A 25195-nucleotide genomic window follows, 5' to 3' on the forward strand; every position below is an offset into this window, starting at 1 on the left:
CACTTGCAGGAAAAGTGGTCAAAATGTGATTTGGGGTAATGTCAAGAAGATGGCACAGTCAGCAGCCTCAGACCCCCCCCCCCCCCCGAAACGCTGATCAGCAGTACACAGACCAGTTCCCTTTGGGAGAAATTTAGAAACCAGTTAAGAGGTTCTCTCATTCCAAACAGTGCAAAGCCAGCTGTATTAAAGCCTATGGGAACACTCGTGGAACTCTGTTGCCAGAGCCACTCCCACCTGCACATCCAGGAAACCCCTAAATCCTAGCTTCCCCCCTGGAGGGGGGAAAGGAAAGACTGGAGCATATATCTGGCATCCAGACTTCTTGGGCAGCTACCCAAGGGGCTGGCTTCTGTCTTTCCTGAATCTAAGCACTGACAGGAAGGGGCACCAGGTTGGAGGCTGCTGCGAACAGAGGCAACGTTTTATTTACTTACTACATTTTATTTATTTATTTATTTATTTATTTATTTATTTATTTATTTATTTATTTACTTTTTAAGTTTTCCAGTGTTTTGTTTTTGAGAGAGAGAGAGAGACAGGGCATGAACAGGGGAGGGACAGAGAGGGAGGGAGACACAGAATTCTAAGGAGGCTTCAGGCTGTCAGCACAGAGTCCGAACTCACAAGCCATGAGATCGTGACCTGAGCCGAAGTTGGATGCTTCATCAGCTGAGCCATCCAAGCACCCTAATTTTATTTTTTTTAATTTAAGTAGCTCTGTGCCCAACATAGGGCTTGAAGTCACGACCCGTAGATCAAGAATTGCATGCTCTACCGGATAAACCACCCAGGCGCCCCCAGAGGCAGTATTTTAAACTAGCATATGCTGCTGTACCTTTGCCCTTCCCCTCAACTTAGTGTGGAAAGAACTAGAGAAAAACTCCCAACTTCTGGCTTCTCCCCGGGAAGAGGGAAAGAGTTGGAACATGTGTCCAGTCTTCCGGCTTTTGGGAGTACTGTCTACAGGACTGGTTGTTGTCTCGCCGGACTCAGAGCATTGACGGGATCCTGCATGCTCTAGATGCCTGGATGCCTCTGAGAACACAGGAGAGCCAAGAGGCTGGCTACCACCCGAGAGGACCCACAGTTCACACAGATGGAGGCAGAGGCTGATACAGCTTGGCAGCTTCTCCCTCAGGGAAAGGAAGAGTGGAGCATGTACCCAGTTTCTAGCTTCTTGGGGAAGGAGGTTTTTTAAGGGACTAGTTTCTTTCTTGCCGAGCTCAGCATTGATGAGACCCACCGTACTCTAGATGCCCAGGAGCCGTGGAGAACGAGAAGGAGCTGGACAGTTTACACCAGCTCCAGAGAACCTGCAGTACCATAGACAGACACCAGAGGGAGAAAGAAATTGCAGGCTCATGAATAAGGAAACTGCGAAACCTCTCAAATTGGGAATTCACGCTTAATTCCAGAGAAGACATATCCGCAGTAACAGCTCCCAGAATCTCTAGCTAGGCTGATTGGTGAAGGTCTTTCCCTGCACAAAGCCAATGTGTAAAGACTGGGAGAGGTGAGTGTTGCTTAAAATGTGTAGATCCTACCACAGAGTAACAAGGCACAAGAAAAACATGGTCCAACCAGAGGGACAAAGTAGATCCTCCAGAAAGGACCCTGTAGAAAGGGAGGTATGAGAATTACATGACAAAGAATTCAAAATAATCATAAAGCTGTTAAACGAGCTCAGGAAAATGATATGTGAACAAAATGAGAGTTATCAACAAAGAGAAAATATAGAGAAGAATCCCAACAAAATTTGGAGCTGAAGAGTATAGTAACTGACGGACAATTTCACTACAGGGATTCAGTATCCAATTTGACTAAACAGAAGAAAGAATTAGTGAACTCAAAGACAAGTCATTTGAAATTACTTAGAAGAGCAAAAAGAAAAAAAAATGAACAAGGAAAGCTTAAGAGACAAATGCGAGGGACACCATCAAGTGAAACAGTGTATATCTTATAAGAGTTTCAGAAGGAGAAGGGAGAAAAAGACAGAAAGCTTATTTGAAAAAATAATGGCCAGGGGGCGCCTCGGTGGCTCAGTCGGCTAAGGGCCCAACTTCAGCTCAGGTCATGATCTCGTGGTTTGTGAGTTCGAGCCCCGCTTCAGGCTCTGTGCTGACAGCTCAGAGCCTGGAGTCTGCTTTGGATTCTGTCTGTGTCTCTCTCTCTCTCTCTCTCCTTCCCCCACTCCTGCTTTGTCTCTATCTCTCTCTCAAAAATAAACGTTAAAAATTTTTTTAAACATGAACAAAGGACTCGAATAGACAGTTTTTCAAAGAAGACGTACAGATGGCCAACAGGTGTATGAAAAGGTGCTCAACATAACTAATCATCAGGGAAATGCAAATCAAAACCCCAGTGAGATCACTTCACATCTACTGGGATGTGTTTCCTTTTCTCACAAAAAGGAAAAAGAAAATGACAAGTGTTGATAAAGATGTGCAGAAATGTAAACCATTGTCCGTTGTTAATGGGCATGTAAAACAGTACATCCCTGTGGAAAACAGCATGGGGTGTCCTCAGAAAATTAAAAATAGGGGCGCCTGGCTTGCTCAGTTGATGAAGCATGTGACTCTTAATCATGGGGTAGTAAGTTTGAGCCTCGTGTGGAGATTACTTAATAAAGTCTTTACAAAATTAAAAATAAAGCTACCATATAATCTAGGAATCCTACTGCTGAATATTTGTCCTAAAAAATTGGAAACAGGATCTTGAAGAGATATTTGTACTCCTGTTTATTGCATTATTGTTCACGGTAGCCAAGATACGGAAACAACCTAAATGTCCATCCATGGATGAATGGCTAAAGGAGATATCTATCCATACAATGGAATGTTATTCAGGTTTTTTAGAAAAAAGAAGTCCTGGGGTGCCTGGGTGGCTCAGTCAGTTGAGCATCCAGCTCTTGATTTCGGCTGAGGTCATGATCTCAGAGTTGTGAGATCAAGCCTCGTGGGGCTCTGCATCGGGCTCCCCACTGAGTGTGGAGCCTTCTCAAGATTCCCTCCCTCCCTCCCTCCCTCCCTCTGCTCCTCAAGCGCACAGGAGCTCTCTCTCCAAAAAACAAAGAAATCCTGTCATGCTACAACATGAGCGAACCTTGAAAATATTATACTAGTGAGACAAGCCCATCACAAAAGGACAAATACTGTAGGATTCCACCTACTGGAGGTGTAGTCCCTTGCAGAAGTGGAAAGTAGAATGGTGGCTCCGGGGGCGGGGGGGGGGGGGGGGGTGCGGGGAATAGGAAGCTGCCGTGCGGTGGGTATAAAATTTCAGTCCCGCAAGATGCACACGTTCTAGAGGCCTGCTATGCAACAGTGCACACGCAGTTAGCGATACTGTACTGTACACTGTAAGATTTGTTAATAGGATTTCACTTGTTTGGTTTTTTTAAACACAATAGAGAGAGATCTAACGGTTTGTTGTCTCTTTTCCTTCTGCCAAGATGGACATGTAGAAATAAGTCTCTCTCTCGAGCTACCGGAGTTTGAATTTATTCCCACCGGCATGACTTAACACGTCCGGACCGATACAGATCATGACTATGAGTATGGAGACTATGAGTATGGGGAAAAGGAGCAGATTTGAAAGATAATGGCGAGATAGGATTAGAAGAAGATACTCTGACTGTGGGGGTAGGGAGAAGTCCAGATGACTCACTTCTCTGGTTTAGGCCACTAAGTGGGTGATGATGCTATTCACACACAGTTGAAAATAGAAGAGAAAGAGATTCCAGGAGAGAAGGTTAATTCTGTTTTGGGAAGGCGGAGTTTTGAGGATGGGGAGATTGAGTATGTGCATGTTTTGCTAATGCCTGGCACGTGGTAGGTGCTCGGGAATTACTTGCAAAGTGCTAGAGTCGGGAACATGAGGTGAGAGCTAAGCTAGAGGAAAATTTGGGGAGTCAGGAGAAAGAAGCATTGAAAGGAGGGAGCCCCGGGACAGGGAACGCAGCTGGGAATACAGCAGGCCTGCGGTGGGGCATTTAGGAAGTAGGTGACCGAGTTAGGAAATGTTGCTAGCATTTGATTTAGGATCTCTTCAGATGCATAGGTGAGTTTGGGGAAATTATTATCTTTAAAGTGGTGAGTCCTGCTAACTTCAAAGTAGGTATTTCCATTTATGCACATCTTTTCACGTCCCTTGGTAATGTTTTCCAGTAAAGAAAGTGCATCAGAAGGCAGGCGTTATCAATTACAGTGTCCTTCAGCAGAACTTGACCCACCCCTGCAGGTGATAGCATGCGCCTTCGCCTTAGAGACGCGCTCTCTGCCACTGGGGTGAGGTCTGCAGAGGTTGGCCCACCATGGAAAATAAAGTGAAAACTGTCTCTTGGGAACCTGCACCCAGGAGAGCTTACCATTAGGACCAGCCCGGTCCATTCTTATTAAGCGCTATGGAGAGTCACCGCTAGGTGGCACTGATACTCCACGAGGAAGGGTTTTCTCTGGAGCATTTCAAAAGTATGTCAGTCAGCAAGACGCCGTCTCCTAAACAGAATTGACAGTATTCTTTTGGGCTTAGTACCAAAGCAAATCAGTATGTGCATTCAGAATGTAACCTCAAAGATGTCAGTGTTTTTAGAACATACGCTTTGACCTTTAGACTTACACAAATTATCTTTATGATGTTTCTTTTCAACTAGGTGGCTAAACAAACCGTTCATCCTTGAAGGTTGCTAATGTTTAAGAAATGAGCCACAAACTGATTCTGGCCCACATGAGACTAAGGGCATCTGCTTCCTCATTGCGGCATCTTTGCCAGTAATCTAAACTCCGGTTAGATTTCCAGGAACTTGTCATTCTGAGATGAGGCGTTTATATTAATGCATTATCTAGACGGGGGCTTGAATGCCTGGACTCATTCCTCCAAAATCCCTGAAGAGAATGAGATCCTGTATCTTTGATGAAATGGAGAGAGAGTCTTTGTCTCATTGATATGATGGAATGCTTTTGTCCAGGCCCTTAGCGCCCTGTGTGTTTTCAGATAAAGGATTCATCAGTTTGTTTTCAGCATGCTGCTTTTAGGAATGAATTGGATGTTTGGTGTGGGACTGCTGAGTGTTAGATAAAAGGAGATTTCAAAGCGATGCTCCTGGAATATTTATTCCCTGTTGAGTCCTTCTGTACCTTCCCAGAACCATAGATCTGTTCCATAAATTCAGAGGTTTGTAAGTAGAACTTTCCAGAATGGTAGCCAGGGCCACAAGGTGGAGGTTTGAGAATATTCAGGAAGTAAGTGCTCAAGAAGGGAGACCTATCAGGCCATGAGACTTTAGTCCACAGAACTGTGAAGGACACCTGGTTTGGTGTCCCTTAGTGAGGCTAAGAGGGTGAGTGTGGCTGTGCAAACACTCGTCTGTTCCCAGTGTCACGTCTTTGTTTCCCTGTCTCTTTCTTGCTTTCTTTTCCTATGTCTCTCATCTCTCTTCCCTACACATCTTTTTCTACCCTTTCTAGGCCCTGTCCTATCCCTTGTAGCTTTCAGTGTTATTGATTGACTCTGTAGCAGTGAAATCCAACCAAAATTCACATCTGCAGTGAACCAGTTTGTTGCTAAAAAACAGGCATCTGCAGCCGCCTACAGTAGCTGAATGGCTGCGTGAAGAGCATGTCAATGAGCCTGGCCCAGCTGTCAGTGCCAGGGCGGCTCCAGCTGTGACAGTGGACGGTTGGCACTTATTAGCAGCACTATAATTTGAGCCCCAGCCAGTCAGCTGACTCCTGTGCTGAGCACAGGCATTTACATTTATCGAGATGTGAATGAAGCTTGATCCTCTTGTTCCCACTACTAGGGAGGATCTTTATTCAGGAAGTTATGTTGACAAGAACCGAATGTTTGGGTAACAAAAGGATTTTTTAAGTTCCAGAGTGAGGGCTCATTCACTGGCGTGGAAGTCCATGTTGCATGATGCGAGTCCACACAGGGAGTGGGGTGGGGTGGGAATTCCCTCTCGGGGGAGGTGGCCTGCCCCTGCTCGCAAGGTGAGTCACTTCCTTCCGAGGGTTCTCGCTGAATAGCTTAAGACCTCGGGCTACAGTGGTGCGCAGGCATGCTGGGTAGGTGCCTCACAGGGCTCCCGGCATTCCCCACAGCTGCCCTACCAAGTGGCCACGGAGGTGTGGAGTTGGGTGACGATATCACCCAGTGGCGAGAACCCAGAGGGAGGCCCCCCACCTCAGACACGGTCCCAGAGGGGATCCCAGGCGGCATCCGTGTCAGCCGCCCTCCCGTCAAGCACGGAGCAGAGCTGCAATCATGGCAGTGAGGTTTCAGGATTTAATTCTATGTTGAACTTAATATTTTTGTCATTTTCCACTTTTTAAAGTTCCTCATAGCAAACAGCATAGTGAATCTGTTCGTCATAGGCTGCTTGATCCTTGAAAAATTTTGGTTGATGATTACACTTCATTATTTGACATCTTAACACATCTAACAACGATTAGAGTTTGGTTCTTTCAGTGGGTGTGCGTGCGTGTTTGTGTGTTCCCGAGAAGAATAAAAACACAGAAGGTAAATATTGCTTACCTCTTTCCTCCCCTGCCTTCCCAGTAAAAGTCCTGTAAATGCCATATCTGCTATTGTTTGCAGCACTTACTTGAAAGGGAGGTAGATTTCTATCTGAGAGGAGGAAAGGTAATGATATGTACACGTATATTTACATACACATGGGCTAAACGAAAAGGCCAGTATGAATAAAACATTTGTTTTTGTTTCCCCTTAGCCCCACAGGAGTAGTTTTTACTCCTACAGTTCATCCTTTTTATCCCTTGATCATGGGCACCGAATGGTGAAAACAGCAGCCTCTCCCCCTTGGCCTTAGAGGAGGCTGGTAAGTGGGCACGGGCAGCGCTGCCATGGCTGCCCCTCGGGAGGGCTGGCGCGGCCCTCGCACTCCTCCCCTGAAGCGCAAGGCTTGACTGCAGCCCCTCCCCCAGGTAGTGGAGTGCATTTCAGAGCCCAGCGGTCCAGACAGGCCGAAGTGTCCATGCGGACTTGGTATTTGCCTGTCTCCTTGACCTGCGGGAGGTGGGCATGGGCATTACTATGTCTTGCTCCCAGAGAACATTCCAGTGCTTCTTTTCTCGCCCATTGAAACTGCTCTAGATGGTTAAAATGTTGCCATTTTCCAGGAGGCCAGTCACACAGCTTCTTGTTCCCAGGCTTTGTGTTCCTCCTCTGTCAGCATAGCTTGGAACAGGCGCTTTTGCTGGGCTTTATTACTAAGCTCTCTGTTTTGAGATTCTTTTGGAAACAGTTATACGAGAGGCATTCGTTGATGTGCTGCTCTGGACCCGGCACTGTGCTGGGTGTGGTGAGGCCGTAGACCCCGAGGTGCCCGTGGCTGTCGCCTGCACTGCCGCTCAGGAGACAGTCTGGCGCAGTGGTTAAGACCAGGGATTTTGATGTGAAATCGGCTCATGCTTTCATTCCAACTCTCCCACTTCTTGACTTCGTGACTTAGGGTAAATAGGTCCCCTCCCCGAGCCATGGTTCTTTAATCTGTGAAACGAGAACGGCCGTGTGTCCTAAAGCAGGGGCCCAGGAGTAAACGGCGTGATGCAGGTGAAGCGCTCGCTCCAGAGTCTGGCACTTCTTAGGTCAGGAAACAACAGCTGCCGCACAAGGAAGGGGGAGACTGATGCCAGCAGTGAGTGTGTGCAGGTGAGGAGTTCCTAGAAAGGAGGAGCTTCTCCCGGGTTTGTAAAATGTCCGCCACCACCAGAGGGTGGGATTCCCCTGAAATGGGTAGATGTGAAGTCCCGCGGGGGACCCACAAATGACTCCTTGCATACCTAGTTTTTCAAATCATGTACTCAGAAAACTCTTTTCTTACTAGCGTGCCACTGTGGAAAGGGGATGGGTTTTTTTAAGCTCAATTTTGTCCTGATGCACTCTGGAAGAAATGACTGCCGTCGCTTGAGCCTGCGTTGTTCAAGTTCAGAGAGGGACCCGTGCTACCCTGGGGAGAGCTGTGTCCTAATGAAGGCTACCTGTGGGTCTGTTCTGTCAGTCTCAGTTGCTTGGTCCGCAGCACTGGTTTGTCCCTCCTCTTGAGTTTCTCGTGGTGGTGGTGGTGGTGGTGGTGGTGGTGGTATCCCTATTTGAGAAAACTGGCATCCCAGGGAATAATATTCAAAGAGATGAGTGTAGGATGGACCTAGAAAAACGATTGTGCGTTTTGCTGGAGAAGTCAGAATTAGTCACAAAGTAAAGATAAAAATCCATGGTTTGTCTCCGTGACTCGTTGGGCATGTTTTTTTGTCTTCCTGGGAAGATGCTGATCTTGGGGTGTTGACTGCCCCACGTGCCGCCGGTGCAGCAGGCAGGCCTAGAGGTCGGGGCTGCTCACCTTTCGCTGACCTTGGAGTGAAGGGACATGCCTCCTTGTCTCTCTTCGGTGTCTTGGTTTCTACTAAGATGCGTTGTCTGTAGTATATAAAGGGAGAGACTGAATTTTTAACAGATTCGTATGGGCACTTACTAAAATTGAAACTCTGACCCCTTGCTCGCGGTTTTTGTGGCCACCGTGAGCCATTGCGTATCAGGCTCTCCACAGTCTCTGACCCCGTTCGCAAACCGTAGGGGGACTGTAAGTTTTCAGTGCCTGTCTTCCTGGAAACTACACATTATTTGTTTAGTGCCTTCATATGTTTTGTTAAAATAACTTAGTGGCTTTTTTGCGTGTGCCTCATCAGAGGAGAGATGCGTTTTGATTCAGAGTCTTCAGAAATCTCACGTTAAAAATCCCTCAAGAATGGGGCGCCTGGGTGGCTCAGTCGGTTAAGTGTCCAACTTCAGCCCGGGTCATGGCATGGTTTGTGGGTTCAAGCCCCACATCATCGGGCTCTGTGCTGACGGCTTGGAGCCTGGAGCTTGCTTCGGATTCTGTGTGTGTGTGTGTGTATGTGTGTGTGTGTGTGTGTGTGTGTGTCTTTCTCTCTCTCTCTCTCTCTCTCTCTCTCTCTCTCTCTCTCTCTCTCACCCGTCCCCTGCTCATGCTCTGTATGTGTGTCTCTCTCTCAAAAATAAATAAACATTAAAAAAAAATTTTTTTTAAATCCCTCAAGAATTGATGTCTACAAAATGTCATTTTATGGTCATTTGCTGCCTTTTTGTCTAATTACTAATTGTGTGACCCGGTGTCAGCATTTTAATTTGTTTTAGTGGTGCTGACTGCAGTGTCCTTGAAGGAGTGTGTGCACGCATCACACGTGTTTGCGTGTGTGTGCATGTGTGCTGTGTGTGTGTGTTGTGGAGCACAGAGCCTTCGTGTGCCCTCTCTGCGTTCTCGGCACAGAGCACTGAGGGCTTCCAGCCTTGCAGGTAGGAGAGAAATGGTTGCTATGGTGACAACACAAGCGTGAAAACACCCCATCTCCCCGTGGGTGTCTGTGTCAGGGAGGAGGCGTGGGGGCACGGGAGGCGGGAGCAAAGAGGAAGGCTTAAAGCACGGAGCGGAGCCGTCGCAGGGTGGGATTTCTCATGTGTGCCGCTGGACTCAAGGTCATTTTCCTGTCGCTGTGGAGTAACTAAGCACTGAGCATGGCGTTTTACTCTTCGGTGTCCTCCCTGACTTTGAGACAAACATACAGAGAATGAGGAGGGCCTCTGTCACCTGTCTAGTCCCCAGAGGCCGCATGGCTTTCTCCCAGACCATGTTTAGAAACCCGTGCCTGTCTGTGGGCCAGTTTACCGTTCTACGTGGGATGAACCGCCCAGACCCAGAACCCACTGCCCTTCGTTTCCACTGTCACAGGCTAAAGAGCCAGCCCTGCCAGCCCACGAAACTGAAGGGCAGCCTGTGTGCTCTGTGTCTGCGTTACATACTGATGCGCCTTGAGAAAACGGGCACAGAATGACCTTGTTGACTAGGATCAGCGCTGAGAAACGGTCCAGTCGGCTGCGGTTGGGGAAGAAGCACACCCACAAGCTGTTGTGCCATTCTGCCAGAAAGTTCGCGCAGGTGCTCAGGGCCCTTTGAGATGGGGGTCGGCTCCCTAGTTCGACAGGCAGATGCCGAGCAGCCTGCCAGCAGAGCTCCTGCCGACAGCCTCTCAGGGATTTTCTGCTCCTCGTCTCTCCAGAGTCACAGCTAGCAAGTGACAACATCAGGAGTCAAATCCAAGGCTGTTCTGTGGTTTGAGGTGTGATTTGGGTACGGTTGGCCAGTTTGAACTCTCCTTCCTTATCTTTTGGTGATGCAAACTGAAATGCTTACAAATGAAAGAATATGTCGTCTGGGGTTTACCTTAAAATTACACTGGGTGAGAGAGGACGGGAGAGTAGATGGGGTACAGAAAGCTGATTGGCCCTGAGCCGATCATTATGAAACCTGAGTGATGGGCATGTGGGGATCCATCACTCATGTTTATTGCCTACTTTTTTGTATATTTAAATTTTTTCATAACAAAGTTAATTTTAAAAATACTGCGTTTTAGGGGCGCCTGGGTGGCGCAGTCGGTTAAGCGTCCGACTTCAGCCAGGTCACGATCTCGCGGTCCGTGAGTTCGAGCCCCGCGTCAGGCTCTGGGCTGATGGCTCGGAGCCTGGAGCCTGTTTCCGGTTCTGTGTCTCCCTCTCTCTCTGCCCCTCCCCCGTTCATGCTCTGTCTCTCTCTGTCCCAAAAATAAAAAACTAAAAAACGTTGAAAAAAAAAATTTTTTTTAAATACTGCGTTTTAAAAGTCTGATTTCACTTGACTTTTCTGTATCTGTGCTCTTACCTACTTTGTTCCTTTGAGGGCCTCTCAGTCTTGGGAACTGGAAAGACCCTTAATCAGATGTCCAGTTCTGTGGCATTGTCACTTTTTTAAGAGATTAGGAAAATGTGTAGGAAACTGTCAAAAGCTTTTTGTGGGAAGGTGTGAAAGGGCCCCTCCTCCTGGAAGGAGGAGGGAAGAGCAGGGGAGAGGGTCTCTATTTGTACAAGATTCTTCCGTAGGAGTGGTAGTGACCTGGTGTTTTCCAGCTTCCCTGAGAAAAAAGACCTGAGGTACCCAGAAGGAATCCCACGATGGGTCACTAGACCATATTGTAACCAGGGAGACTGTTCCAGGAGCCTGGAGCCCTATGCTGAGGCCCTGCCAGAGGCTGCTGGACAGCTCTGGACAGACTCCCTTCTCTGGAATGCCTTCTAGCAAGTGGTGCAGCTTCAAGGCCAGAAAAGAGACCAGATGACCTTTCGAGTGTCCTTCCAGTCCAAAGTCCCTGGTTTCTAGAATACTGAGGGTTTTGAAACTGGTGTTGGCATTTGGTTTTCAAAGAGAAACAGGCTAAGAGTTTCTCAGATCAAATCCCTGTAGCCTCATAAAAGCACTTTTCAGTTTTATTTTCCATCAGAAATTCATATGAAAAGTATTTTAAATTTCAAAAGCTCCCTGTACCTGAGAAGCTGATCCAGATTCTAGCCCAAAGAGGGTGAGATAGGTCACAATTTTTTCTTCTCTTGTCTTTGACTCCTGCTTGTCCTTTTCCCTTCCTGTCCCCTCTTCGAGATTTTGCTGTTTAAAACGTCTCCTGTTGTCACAATCCTCTTAGCTCCCAGGCTCTTTCCTCCTGTAAAGGCCTCCTCCTCCCTTCTGAGGCCAGTGCCCACTCTGACCTCCACTTAGCTCTCCCAGGGTGGGTCTTCTGTCCAGGCAAGCCCCGTGCCCCCGAGCCCTTTGTCACCGTGGCCCTTTCTGCCCTACAGCTCTTCTCTCTCCCCTGAGTTCTTCCTTCGGATTCGCTCTTTCTTAAAACCCTTTGCCTTGCTGTCTTCCTGTAGAAGAAGCTGATGAAGGTCTTCCCCCTTCTGTCTCACGTTTCTTCCCTCTTTGAACACACTGCTTCACTGCTCCGTCGGCATAGGCTTGTGCCAAGACAGGCCGGTTGGCTTTGATTGGAATTTGGTCGTTCATTCAGCAGATTTTGACTGAGTATTGCCATGTCTGAAGAAATACAAAAGGGGCAGCCACAACCGTACTCTGAGATCGGGGTCAGAGAAGCCGACTCCTTATGCAGACGGCTAAATAGTGAGATGGTGACAGGGGCTGCTGGAGGGATCTGGGGATGGGGGGGCGGGGCGGGGGGGACTTTAATTGGGCACAGTCTGGAAACACTTCATGGAAGAGCTGGGTCTTGGCCTGAGTCCTAACGGGACCCGATGGGTACAGGTAGACCAGTATTCCTGGCCAGGGAGTGATGCAAGCAGAGCTGAACAAGGGTCAGCCGTTAGACGGGTGTGACAGAGCAGGAAGAGTACACACTGGGAGGAGGAGTGGACCTTAGATAGAAAGGGGTTTGCAGAGCAGAGGCCTGAATCTGGTTGCAGACACCCCAGGGAGCCATTGCGAGCCTAATGCTGGGATGGTGTGATCAGAGTTCTGGTGGGAGCGCGGGCCTTGGAGAGCCATGAAAGAGGGCATGATGGGGAGAGAGACTAGATACACAGCGTTAGGGGGGCTGGAATATCTGGTCACTTCTGGTGACCTAGTGACCCGCGACCTGGGAATGCACGGTGCTCCTTTGTCCTTGGTTAACAAACCATCCAGTCCCAAAGCCCATTAGTGCACTGTTGTGGGTGTTCACTAGCAATCTTTGACCCTTCTCCAGAAGACCTCGGTGGGAGTGGATTAGCCTGAAGAAACGCTAGTCTTCCGAGGGCTGACCAGGGCGGGCAGGCCAGAAGGTGAAGGCAGCAGTGGTCACGAGCGACGATAGAGGCAGAGACAGTGCAAGGAAATAAATCTTGACATTCTTCATAAATAAACACATCCGTTCACAGGCCAGGTGGACACATCCTGGGCGCACATGTCCAGAGGCTGGCTGTCTCTGGAGCACACCCCCTGCTGCGTGGAAGGGTCTGCATTGCTGGCTGTAGGAAAACCAGACGTTTGGCCCCTCTTTTAGTGGCTGCTACTTAGCTACCACTCTGTGGCCAGCGTGATTTTTTAGTCCTTGGGTGCTTTAAATATGGAAGAAACCATGTAACCATCACAAAGTTTTTTCCCCACCCATTTAAAATGGCTTGTTTTCCAGCTGAAAGCATGTTGGATAAGCTTAATTTCTCTCACTCAGATAAGCTTAATTTCCCTAACTCCGATGTGCATACAGAGAATTGCCTAATTCTCCTTTTGCAACATGTTTTCCCAGCTGCTGGGAGGCCTGCTTTTTTTCTGTGGGCCTCCTGACAGAAATGCAAACAATTTAAGGCCCTGTGGTACCAACTGCTGTTTATTACCCCAGGGACTTGGATATTGGTGTGTTTTTCCCAGGAATGTATTTATCTGGAGTTGGTGGCTACTCCCCCATCCCTCCGAGCTGAGCCAGAGACAGACAGGCAGTGGGCTGAGCTGGGCTTCCTTCAGCAACAGCTGCGGCCCCCTCCCTTCTGAGCGAGGTCACCTCCCCGCCCAGCTCCCATCCCATAGCCTCATCCTGCAAGGAAATGAAGCCCGTTCCTTGGATGCAATCTGATTGGAACCGTGTTTTCTGGGGTACCTTTGTTAAGAGCTTCTAGCAGAGCACAAAACGGCCTTTTTATACCTTGTTTTGTAAAAAGTGCATTTCCCCCAAAATAAATCTTGACACTCTTCATAAATAAACACATCCGTTCACAGGCCAGGCAAGGGAGGAATGCCTCTGGGAGCAGTTTGGCTGGGTTTGCTTTTCCCCCGCTGAATGCCTGGCGTGCACTGTCCATCCCAGGGTGGCTGAGGGGAGAACGCTCTCTTCTGTTGCTGCCAGAACCACAACAAATGACAACTTTCCGTTCTGTCATCTCTCTCAGCTCCACTGCTGGGCAAGCAATTCATTTTTCTACCATAAAAGGACAACGAAGCTTGTGTAGAGCCGCGGTGCCTTCTGCACTGCAGTGAAAAAGCAGAAGACAGCCTTGGAAAGAGCACACCTCTGGCTTAGGCCCGGCTGCGGGGCGGGGGGTGTCCGAGAGCAGGGCGTGGCGTGCCATCTGATGGGCAGCGTGAGGTCAGGACAGGTGTGGGTATCCTCGGCACTGGCCGAGCGGGACACGTGAATGTGTAGTTCAGACCCTGTTCGGAGGAGCTGCACTGGGCCTGCCCGCACGGCTCTGTGATCCTGGCCTCTGGTTTCCCGAATCTGTGATTGCGGGCGTTGGATCTGCAAGGGGTACCTGGGAGATCGTATGGCCCTGGCACCTTCATTGTGCAGGTGCAGGGAAGAGACTGAGTGCCAGGTTCGTGTAGCTTGAGGAAGACCTCCAGCTTATGTCTTTCAGTTACATGGGGACTCTGCAGAGATTCCAGGATAGGTCAAATCTGTGCGTGTCCTCAGTGGTCTGTTAGTATACCAATCGCCTCCGCTAATGATGGGCCACAGAAACCCGGACTAATAAAAGTACAGTTCTCAACTGGTGGGACTGCGTGTGAGTCAGCCAGGGTCTTTCAGAAAGTACCTACTTGTAACCTTGTTACCTGTAAAATCCATGGGCCCTTGAGGTGATTGTAAGGAAATGATGTTCGGGAATCAGTATAGGAGTAGGTAGGAAGCAAACGTTTAGCTGTTTCGACAACATGAGAGTGGGGCTGCGAAATTCCTGCCCCGTGCAGCCTGGTGAAGGAACCAGAATGCCAGCTCAGCACACATTAGCGGCAGCGCACAGCATGCTGTTTCAGCGGGAGCCCCACACCCCAGCACGCCGCCCGCACAGACCTCTGCCCTGGGCCTCCGCCTTCTCTAGCTGAAGAGGACAGGTTCTCCGATTGAGCCAAAAACAGTGCCCACATCGTTTGGCCTGGCTCCCTTGAAGGTTTTCCTGTAAAGAGGAACTGAGATGTGTCATTTAAAACTTACCTTAACTCTTAACTGCACATCTGATTTCAGAGCGAATGCTGGAACTGACCCAAGCACATTCTTCGGGGAATAAAAACCATGTCCAAGAATCTTGCTGATCTGGAAATTTGGGAGGAAAGCAAGGGTTTTCAAGTTTAAACTTTATTACCCCGATAGTACTGGTGGTCAGAATAGATTGTCAGCTTGTTGGCTCAGAATCAGAAGTTAACTCAGAAGTCATTCCTGGAAGAGAATATCACCAAGTAGAGATGGCAGAAAGGAGCTCAGTATGAATGATTCAGTGTCACACATTCCTAGACCTTGTTGGAAACTGTAAGATGAGTTTAAACCTTACTGTTCCAGCAAATGAAGCAGTTGGGGAGGCAGTAGTGGTAAAATGGAGCGTTTACACAACTCTTTTTTAGCACGACCTGCCTGAATTCTTTTTTCTTTTTCTCAATAGTGTAAAACTTCTGAATCTTTTGAAGAGCTAGTTGGTATATTTTCCCCTGGCACTTCTCAAGATCTTCACTGCCCTCGAAATAAACAGGATAATGCCCCTCAAAATTTGTCTCCACTCTCTGTCTCCCACAATCTTTCCTTGTCGAAACCTTTGAAGCCTTTGTTTTTTTTGTCAGCAGTAGCAAGTGAATTTCGTCTTACAGAACACTTACTAATTCTTATTAAGTGTAACTTTTATAAGGCTAATTGCTTAAGCAAATAGCATTTCCTTCTTGGATGGAGCCTCTCCCTCCCCATCCATCACTGTCTACACATGCTCGGGCGTCCTGGCTGTGCGGTGACCGGCTTAGAGACATCAGCCTGCTCGCTTCCTAATTTGGTCACAGTGTGCTTCGGGCAGCCTTGCCAGACTTAGAAAAACACAAACACAGGGAGTAGCTTTGATACAGCAGAGGGGGATTTCCTCTTATCAAAAGACCCACAGTTCGCCTCTTGTTTCCTCTAAAAAGAGGAAGTGACACTTCGGGAGGTTGTAGCTCACCCTGAAGTTCCCTCTTGAAGCCTGTGCCTTCAGGCTGGCCTCTTCCCAGCTAGCTCCTGCTCTTCCCTTCCTCATCCTTCTTCACGCCCTCAGCATTTGCAGAGTTGTAATTTTATTCTTAAGGAATAAGAGGAATTCTAAGGAGTAAGGAATTTTCCATGACCGTGTTCACCAGCAGGAAACAAGTCAAGTACATTTTGGCGCATCCATACAGCGCTACACCGGGGGATGGCAGACTTTTTCCACGAAGGGCAAGACAGCCAGCAGTTGAGGCTTTTCCGACCGCATAGTCTCTGTCGCAGCTACTCGGTTCTGCCTTCGTACCTCGCGAGTCACCCTGGATGATATGTGAACAGTGAACGTGGCTGTGATCCAGTAACATGGTGTTTAGAAAAATGGGCAGCAGGCCGCATTTGGCCCGTGAGCTCCCGTCAGTCAACTCCTGGCATGCGCAATAAGATTTAGAAGGATGACATGGGTGTGGTGGTGCCACCGCTGAGCTGCCCCCGAGATGTATTAAGTGAAGAGAGCCAGGTGTAGAGTGGCGGGTGGGAATGGTACGTTTATATTCGGGTCTCAGGAGATATGTGTGGACACGTACACAAGAACTGGGAGGATGGGCAGTTTCTTAAACTGGCCCCAGGAGTTGTGTCGGGGGAGGCACACGAAGGCACAAGGGGTTGGGGAGTTATGCGTGTCTTGCTTTCTCAATTAAAAAATAGCCATCGTCTGGGTGGCTCAGTCGGTTAAGCGTCCGACTTCAGCTCAGGTCGTCATCTCACGGTCCGTGAGTTCGAGCCCCGCGTCAGGCTCTGTGCTGACAGCTCAGAGCCTGGAGCCTGCTTCGGATTCTGTGTCTCCCTCTCTCTTTGCCCCACCCCTGCTCATGCTCTGTCTCTCTCTGTCTCAAAAATGAATAAAAACATTTTTAAAAATTAAAAAAAAATAACGCACCCATTTTCATCAACTCAGTCACCTGAACTTTTAAAGCAAAAGGATTTTTATTTTGTTTTGTTGGCTTTAAGGAAACTTGCAGGGAAAGGTAGAAATGTGATTTGTAAACTGTGCTTGTGTGTTTTCAAGCCCATAGCCATTTCTTCTAGATCGTTGTGGGGGCTGACTTCACCTCCCTCAAAGAAGAGTGTGTGGCCTTAGGTTTTAGGTGAGGGGGTGGGGTTTCATGGCAAGTGGAAAGCGCTGGAACTCGGCTGCTCTGCCTTTCTTCTTCTCACGGGCTTTTGTGCAGGAGCCCCGTCTACGGCACGTGCTCAGGGGCTCCTGGACAGTACACAGCCAGTGAGAAAACCTTGGCCCTGAAGTCAGCCCCGTGGGGATAAATACAGCTTTCAGTAGTTATGATTCAAGACTGTTTCCAGCTGCTTCCTTTTCCCATAGAGACTATTTCTGACTCACAAGTAAGAATGGGTTCTGATTCACCTAAGCATTACGACGACCAGTTTTAAAAATTTCTGCCCTTGGTTGTGAAATTAGCAGATAAAGTTGTTACTCTCCTAGTACAGAAAAGTGCTCACTTTTGGTATGTGAGGGACAAATGAAAGGTTTAGTAGCAAATCCTTCTCTACTTAAAAGACATTGAAGATAGGAACAGCTCAGGATGGGGCTCAGCCTTGCTTTGTAGTCCCTCCCCCATCTACCAAGCAAGTGTTTCTCAAATAGCTGTTCTAATCCTTTTCCAGGCCTGATTTGCAGGCTGTGTGCAGTCATTCAGTTCTTCTACGAACCTCTGCAGGAATGTGCGATATTGTACCTTTTGAAATCCTCCCCTCACAACCCCTGTGATGGGGATTTGCAGAGATGCGGGAGCAGTTGTAACAACGCAGTCTTGTCTTCCGGGGGGGGAGGGGGGGGCGGTGCTGGCTGCCAAACCCAGGGCCTGTTCTGCATCGCTTGTCTTGACTTTCCTTTAAAAGCAGTAAGTGGGAAGGTACCAGTTCTGCTGAACAAGCAGGCATTGCCTTCCTAAGAGAAGTCATTTAGAACGTCGAAAATATGTTTGAAAGATACCGGTATAGTTTTCTCTGACCTCAATTTCATACACTAGTAACTCTCCAGCGCCAGAGACTTAGCACAGACACACTCCCTGCCAGGTGGCCAGAGACGTGTGTCCACTCCAGAAGAGCGGGCGAGCTTGAGCGAGGACAACTAGGAAGTTGTGCTTTGTCATACGTCTTGCCCTAAAGGGAAGCTGAGCGTTGCAGAAAATAGATTTAAATCTCTCTCTTTCTCTCCGTATCTCTCTCTTCCCACTCCTTTCATCTCTCTCTCTCTCTCTCTCTCTCTCTCTCTCTCTCTCTCTCACACATACTCTCCTCCTCTCCTCCCAAAACCACCTGCACGCCACCACCACCACACCCCTACCCCCGCCATAGCTCTCTCCGTTACCGCTTTTAACCTTGAAACCTCTGTTGTACACTTACGCATCCGTCCTGTTCCTGTTCTTGCATTATTAATGGGCCTGGAGCAGCCCAGCCAGAACGCTGACATTACTAATTACTGCTTATAACCGAGAAGGAAGGAGCAGGGAGTAAAGTGGGTCACAAGACACTGTCATAACAATAAAATACCGCTGTCGGGCAAAATTGCTCGGTGTCTGCGCTCTGTTGTCGGGGGTGGAGGTGGGCCTCCACCGCAGGCTGACCTGGCAGGGACCCTCCTGGTGGGAGGACAAATGCTCTTCACATCGGTCACCCCAGGCTCTCCGTGTCGGGGCACAGGGTTAGAGAAGGGGATTGGTCTCATTTCTCTTAGAACGTAAAAGCGTCTAGAATTCTTTCTCTGGCCGAACAACCTTTTGAAAACCGGCTCTTTGCACGGGTGGCGTGAGCCCAAAGAAAACACAGCAGGGTTGCAGAGGAGAGCGCAGAGGGCCGGCTCCGTCCTCTCGTGGCCGTGTGCCGTGTGCCCAGTGCTTGGGTCAGCCCTTCCCCTCCGGGGCCGGGTCTCTCATCTGGCGAGTTTGTGCGTTCAGGTGTGGACATCTGTGCCGTGAGATGTAAGCTTGGTGGAGCACACAAGTGACGTGCACTCACCCCGGCATCCGGGGCCACGGGCGGAGTGGCGTCAGAGAAGGGTCCTGCGCTTAACTCTGCCCTCGGCCCGTCAGGGCCCTTGCCCCCACCAGCCCCGTGCGTTCGGAGGGCTTGTGTGGTGCTTGCTGACGGGCATGGAAGGCACTTGGGCCGGCGTGCCCAGTGCCAGCTGCGGCGCCACCTCCCACGCTGTGAGCCGTGTGGGCTTCGCAAACCTCAGCCCAAATCCACCCCGCTTCTGAGCAGCACCAGCTGTGTCTTCCGGAGGAACGGGGAGCAGAAAGGGACTTTAAGGATGTGAGTAAAAGAAAATAAACTCAGGGGCGCCTCGGTGGCTCAGTCGGTTAAGCGTCCGACTTCGGCTCGGGTCACGACCTCGTGGTTCGTGAGTTTGAGCCTCGCGTCGGGCTCTGTGCTGACAGCTCAGAACCTGGAGCCTGCTTCCAATTCTGTATCTCCCTCTCTCTCTCTGATCCTCCCCCACTCACGCTTGTTGTCCCTCTCTCTCAAGAATAGAAACTTTTTTTAAATAAAAAGAAAATAAATAAACTCAAACTCTGTCAACTTGGGTTACCCACCCCTTCGGCGTGCCACTTTCGTGAACTCTGCACGTCTGCCTTCTTTTACTCGCGTGCTGGCATGGAATCCCAGTCCTGAACCTAGATTTCTCACACTGTGCAACCTTGGCTTGTAGAAAGCCCAGGAGAAAAGGAAAACTACTTTGAAATCGTATTTTTCAATTGTTGGAAAGCATGAAAGCCCATTTTGAAAGGACACAAAGTTTCGATTTTTCTTGAAAGTAGCTTCAGAAAGTGAGGAATTCTTGGTCACTTGACCGTGGAGCTGAGAGACAAGGTAGGTTTCTAGGTGCCCTACCTCCTCATCTTGAGGTGACTTGCCTTTCTCTTTTCTTCTTAAATATTACAAATGCGGCCACAGTTGAACAGAGTGCTGGCGTGAGTCACGGTGTTCAAAACTGAAAGTAAATCCTGTCACTTTCCCGTATGGCACACACCAGCCAGATGCTTGAAACAGGCTGTGCGGGAGGGGCAGGCGTCCCCAGGCAGCAGCTCTACGCGGCGCACGCGCGGAACTCACCTGTCCCCTCGTCCTGCCCTCCCGTCCTTCCACAAGGGACGGAGCCACAGCAGAATCAGAGACAGCCTCAGCTTTCTAGATCCACTTGATGAAAAAAGGCTATTTCCTTTATTCGGTTCTTTGAACTTTTTTCTCTGTTTCCTCATTCGGTAAGCGTTCGAGTTCAGAGCCTATTAAATTTTACTTTAAAGGGCACAGCAGTCGTCACAGTAACATTAGCTGTTAACCATTCAGGAGCCTGTGTCATACTTTATCAAAAGCAGCCCTTTTTTTTTTAAGCTTATTTATTTATGGAGAGAGAGAGAGTGTGTACATGCGTGAGCAGGGGAGGGGCACAGAGAGAGAGAATCCCAAGCAGGCTCTGAGCTGTCAGCACTGAGCCCGACACGGGTGTGGAACCCATAAACCGCGAGATCATGACCTGAGCCGAAATCAAGAGTCCGACGCCTAACTGAGCCACCCAGGCACCCCAAAAGCAACCCTTTTTCATAAGAATGTGAAATAGGTAAATTAAGAATGGCCCGGTGCTAGAATCGCCAACAAATTTTACGTAACTCATTCCAAAAAAAACTAAGATGGACCTATAGGTACTGATCAAGAAACCTCTGTAAGAAATGCACCATCAAGTGAAAACAGCAAGGTGCAGTGTGTACACTGAGCATTTGGCTCCTTCTGTGTGAATGGAAAGCGTTTATCTGTTAAGTGTGTGTATCTTCTGGAATGAAACACAAACTGCTGAAGGAAGGCTTGAAACCAGAGGAGTGCGCTTTGCCTTCATGTGTGCCTTTTGTGTTTCTTAGTGGCTTGTGCACGGGTGTGTTTGCTCTCCCCAGTAATCTCTGAGATTAAAACAAAACAAAACAACCAACAGCTCCAGGACAGAAAACCCTTTTCCCCTGACATTCAGTCTGTCTGGAATGAGCCAGTCAGTAGCTCCTGCTTCCATTTCTTTGCAGCTCTTGGCTATGTGAGCGTGTCATATTATGTACAGTATGCAGCCCTCTTCATTTACTATCTACTTTGTATAGTTTTTTCCTCTATTCTCCCAACATTAAATAATCGAAGGAAGACTAATCATTGCTGGAAATGCCTTTCAGTTTTTACACTTTCAGTTCTGTGCTTTGAACAGCAGAATGAAAGCCTGGTGTCCTCGCAGGCCAGCAGTAGGAATCCAGGACTCGAAGCAGGAGTGTCTTCCGTTAATACTCTCATGACTGTTCCAAGAAGACTCGGCAGAGCATCCTGCAGTTTCGATGGTGAAGTTCCATCTCACTCACTTGACCTGCACGCCCTCTCCATCTGTGAGACCTGGCGTTGTGTCAGGGTCCGTATCTGCAGTCGCGCAGAAGTGAGATTCACAAGGCAGAAACTTCTGATGTTTCTGTGTCCTAAGTTTTCTCAGTTACAGAACAAGATCAATACACAGGAGGCAAAGACTTCATTGATCGGACATACCCATTCCTCTGACGCTTATTTACCGCTCCACTCGCCTCTCTGGTTTCATTGCCAAATGACAGTGAGACTTCTGGGCATAACCTATGTGGTCTAGCTCAGTCCTTCAGTCTTTCAGTAACTTGGTTTCCTCATCTGTACAACGGGTATAATGATACATACCTGTGTCACGGGGTGGCCTGAGGATTGATGGGGGGAGGGTGTTTGTAAGATTCTTAGGTGGCCCCTTTAATATTCAGGTCCTTGCAATACAGGTGGGTTCATTCATCTTCTCCCTCTCATGGGGCTTGGGAAATAAACGAAAGGCAAGTTTTTTTTATTCTTGATTTCTCCGCATTTATCTAGTTTTTCTCCCCCTGGAACGAAATCTGCCTACGTCAGCATCTTGCAAGGGGCAGAAGAGAAACTTAAGATGCTGTTTAGATCCGCCGGTATTGGTATGAGAATCCTTCTACTGTATCTTTGTCCAAAAATAGATACAAAGAGACTCTGTTTTCTGGGAACTCCACCTGTTCCCTTAATTTCTAGTTTTGGGTTTGAACCTGGTATTCCTGACAGATTAACATTCAGTTGACCATGGTAATGAATCCATGCTTCTGCTTTTATCTTGTTAAGATTTTCTGTAAGTAAACTTCCATGACCACAAATACCACTACCTTGGAAAGATTTGTTGACAGGCTTTCCAAACCCAGCTGTCTGAGCTCGGGGTGTTATACAAATTACTGTAGACTGGGCGGCTTAAACAACAAACATTCGTTTCTTGCAGTCTGGAGGCTGGGAAGTTCAAGTTCAAGGTGCCAGCAGATTCAGTTCCTGTGAGGGCCCACCTTCTGGTTTGCAGATGGCTGACTTCTCTATGTGTCGTCGTGGCAGAGCAGAGAGCCGGGTCTCTTCTAAGTGTCTCTTCTAAGGAATCCCATTCATGAGGGCTCCACCCACCTCCTGTTACCATCACATCAGGGGTGTTAGGATTTCACGTAAGAATTTTGCAAGGACACAAACATTCAGTCCATAGTACCAGCTCCTGTATTTTTTAAGAAGTAGTTGATAACAACAGTTCTCACAGAGCCCATCGAGCAATTTAGACAAATCACGGGAGCACACTGAGTGATTGGGCCCGCGTTGTGACAGCCTTTCCTGGAGGTGCTGCTGGTTCGGACCTGTAGCACTTAATCGGAGAACTGATGCCGTTCAGACTACTTGCTGTGTGACCATCAGCCTATCATTCACTCTGATTTTCCTCATCAGAAAAATGGACATGCTAATTCCTGGTGCCCTTTCCAGGGTGGTTGTGAGGCAGTGGGGTCCCATGAAAGGGGAGAGCTCTTCAGAGACCCCACGGCGGCAGTTCCTGGAGGGTTTTGGCAATTATGCCGTGTTTTAGGATTGGAACATTGGGTGTCTTCCCTCTAAGACACACGATAGGTTGGGCTGACCAGTCTCTCTCGGTGGTTGATTAGCAAAGGAAAGGTTATTCCTGGAAGATGACACAATGTGTGTGTTTTAATAAGGAAATAAAATAGAAGAGAGGATCCCAGAGCAACAGAAGCCAAGAACTTTTCAAGCCATGTGTGAGGGCTGCCCTGTCGGGACCCCAAGGAGTGAGGACCAGGGAGATTCCAGACTAAGTGAGGGTTATCGCTGGGCAAATTATGTGGAGCCTGGAAACTGAAGATGTTTATCAAGGCACATTTTTCTAAAAGGTGCTCAGGATGGCCAGAGATTGTAGCTACATTCTTTCTGCCATGTTTTTACAACGTGCGCTTCACTGGATTTTTTACATAGTTTTCTATGAGGTCAGCACTTAGAACGCATTATAATGCTACGAATGTAAAGAATTCACATATTGAGAACGTTTTGCTTTTGTCCAAGCCTTCTTAACATACATATTTAATTACAAGGCATGAGGATTAATGGGGCTTTGAATATTTAAAGCTCTTTTCCCAAGATTAATTTGATTTAATTACTCCTGAGCTCAGCGTTTGCAGCTTGGTGCCTTGCCGTTTGGATGTGTCTGTGCGGGGAGAGGGGCTCAAGCGTACTTCCCTGCCTGCCAAGCCCCTCCCCTTTTATTGTCAGCTTATCACTTTGTCCTTTGAGTTTGGGGAAGAAAGAGTAAGGTAGCAGAAGTTGCCTCTGTGGAGTTCATCTTCCAGCTTGCTGTATTTTCGTAGTAGTTATGTTTAGTGTGCGTCTCTTAGCATCCAGGAAAATAAGGTCACAGAACGATTTCTACAGCCCTGCCCTTCCAGAGACTTAAAAATACTCTCACACCCTGGGTTCCTTCAACCCTGCTGGCCCGTGTGGAGAGGAGGGATCGCACAGGCCCCAAAAGAGCTCAGACCCCAGACAGGGGCCAGGGGGAGTCTCCTCTCCTAACTGATCACTGTTACCCATCTAGTTGTGAAGGCAGAAGAGGCCCGAGAGCCTGTGGGGCAAAGGGAAGGGGGTGACTTTGTTCCAGGTGAGTGTGTCCTTTCCACCTCAGGCCGCCACCGCCAGCAGAGCCACCCCTGTGTCCCCACATCTGCGGTGGATGACGACTGTGGGGAGCCTCCCCGGTTTCTACAGCCCGGGTCCAGTGGCTGAAGGCTCACTCCCTTTCTGCTGTGGGCTGTCTCCCTGTGGGAGGCATCGTGTGGAGTGAGCAGCCGGTAGCAAAGGTGGTGAGGTTATGGGGGCGCAGAGGGCTAACCAGCAGAAGCTGGCTTCCTCCGGTCGCAGCCCACCTTCAGCAGTGCCGGGCACTTGTGCTCAGCCTGCGCGAGTGGACAGGGTGTTGAATGATGGCCCTTCCCCACGCAGCCTGAACCTGGACCTGGGGTGCAGCCGCAGACCACCCCGGCCGGAGTTCATGTTTCCTTCTTGCTGGAGGAGAGGACCCTACGACGGCAAAGGTTTTGTGCCTTGAACAGATGCTGTTTGGGAGCCCATTGAATAGCTGTTAAGATATCCGTAGAGGCGGCTCTGCTCCCCTCTGCCCAGGACACAGGCACCTGGGCCTTGAGTAGAACTGAGGACACTACACAACTCCTCGGGTCGATCTTCGCTACCGCTGACACAAGCCAGCCTTGCTTTCCAGAAACCCCAGGGAGCGTCATGCTCCAGGAGTGATGGCCGGTGCTTCCTAGAGCAGGTCAGGAAAAACAGAAATCTGGCACTAGTCTGAACATCAGGATGGTTTTGTTTGTTTTTGTGTTTTAATGCATAGGCTCGGCTTGGAGAGCCCATGTTCAGCTATCACAAGTCACTGCCAGATACTGGCTAGGCTGAATTGCTTTTCTACTCCCTTGTTCTTCACACGTCACCGTCTGCTTTTTTATCTAGTCCTTAACTCAGCCATGGCCAACCTTCTCACCGTATGTAACTTGTCATATCCTAATGTTACTCTTCCTTTAAGCAAAAGCTTCCCTGCCCTGTCCCCATCTGTTTGGAATGAAGCTGGAGAATCCTGTCTCTCATTTGTCTATGTGAGAATGGCCAGAGTAACTAGGATATAAACTCTGCTCAGCTCATTATAAGCTTTTTGCAGATTTTGTCCCAAAATATTGATGGGACTGCCAGCACCCCACATCCTCCCCAAATAATTATACGATTAATTTATTATCTGCTGCCGTGTTAGGCTCTTTAAAAATTATTCCCAGTCCTCAGAGTAACCCTGAGAGAGATGTCATTACCCCCATTTTACCAGATGGGGACGCTGGGGCCAGTGGGGCAACCCAGTCACGGGGGGAGCCGGCAGCATGGGTGGCGAATGGATTCACCCAAGGCAGAACAAAGGAGATAAA

At 48.7% G+C, this 25195-nt stretch overlaps 1 protein-coding gene and 1 long non-coding RNA gene across 3 annotated transcripts in view; one reads left to right on the plus strand and one right to left on the minus strand.

Annotated features, from left to right (window-relative positions):
• RNF216 (ring finger protein 216) overlaps positions 1-25195 on the plus strand; it is a 144450-nt gene that overhangs the window by 57957 nt on the left and 61298 nt on the right. The gene's annotated exons all lie outside the window — the stretch shown is intronic.
• LOC109251181 (uncharacterized) lies at positions 13269-20064 on the minus strand. Its single transcript, XR_002073399.2, has 3 exons — positions 19956-20064; positions 14826-14924; positions 13269-14787 (listed from the first exon to the last, which is right to left on the minus strand). It is a non-coding gene; the product is annotated as an uncharacterized LOC109251181 (long non-coding RNA).

Source organism: Panthera pardus, unplaced genomic scaffold (genome assembly GCF_024362965.1).
Source record: "Panthera pardus isolate Hobbes unplaced genomic scaffold, ASM2436296v1 HiC_scaffold_4, whole genome shotgun sequence".
In the NCBI taxonomy this organism is placed as follows: Eukaryota; Metazoa; Chordata; class Mammalia; order Carnivora; family Felidae; genus Panthera; species Panthera pardus.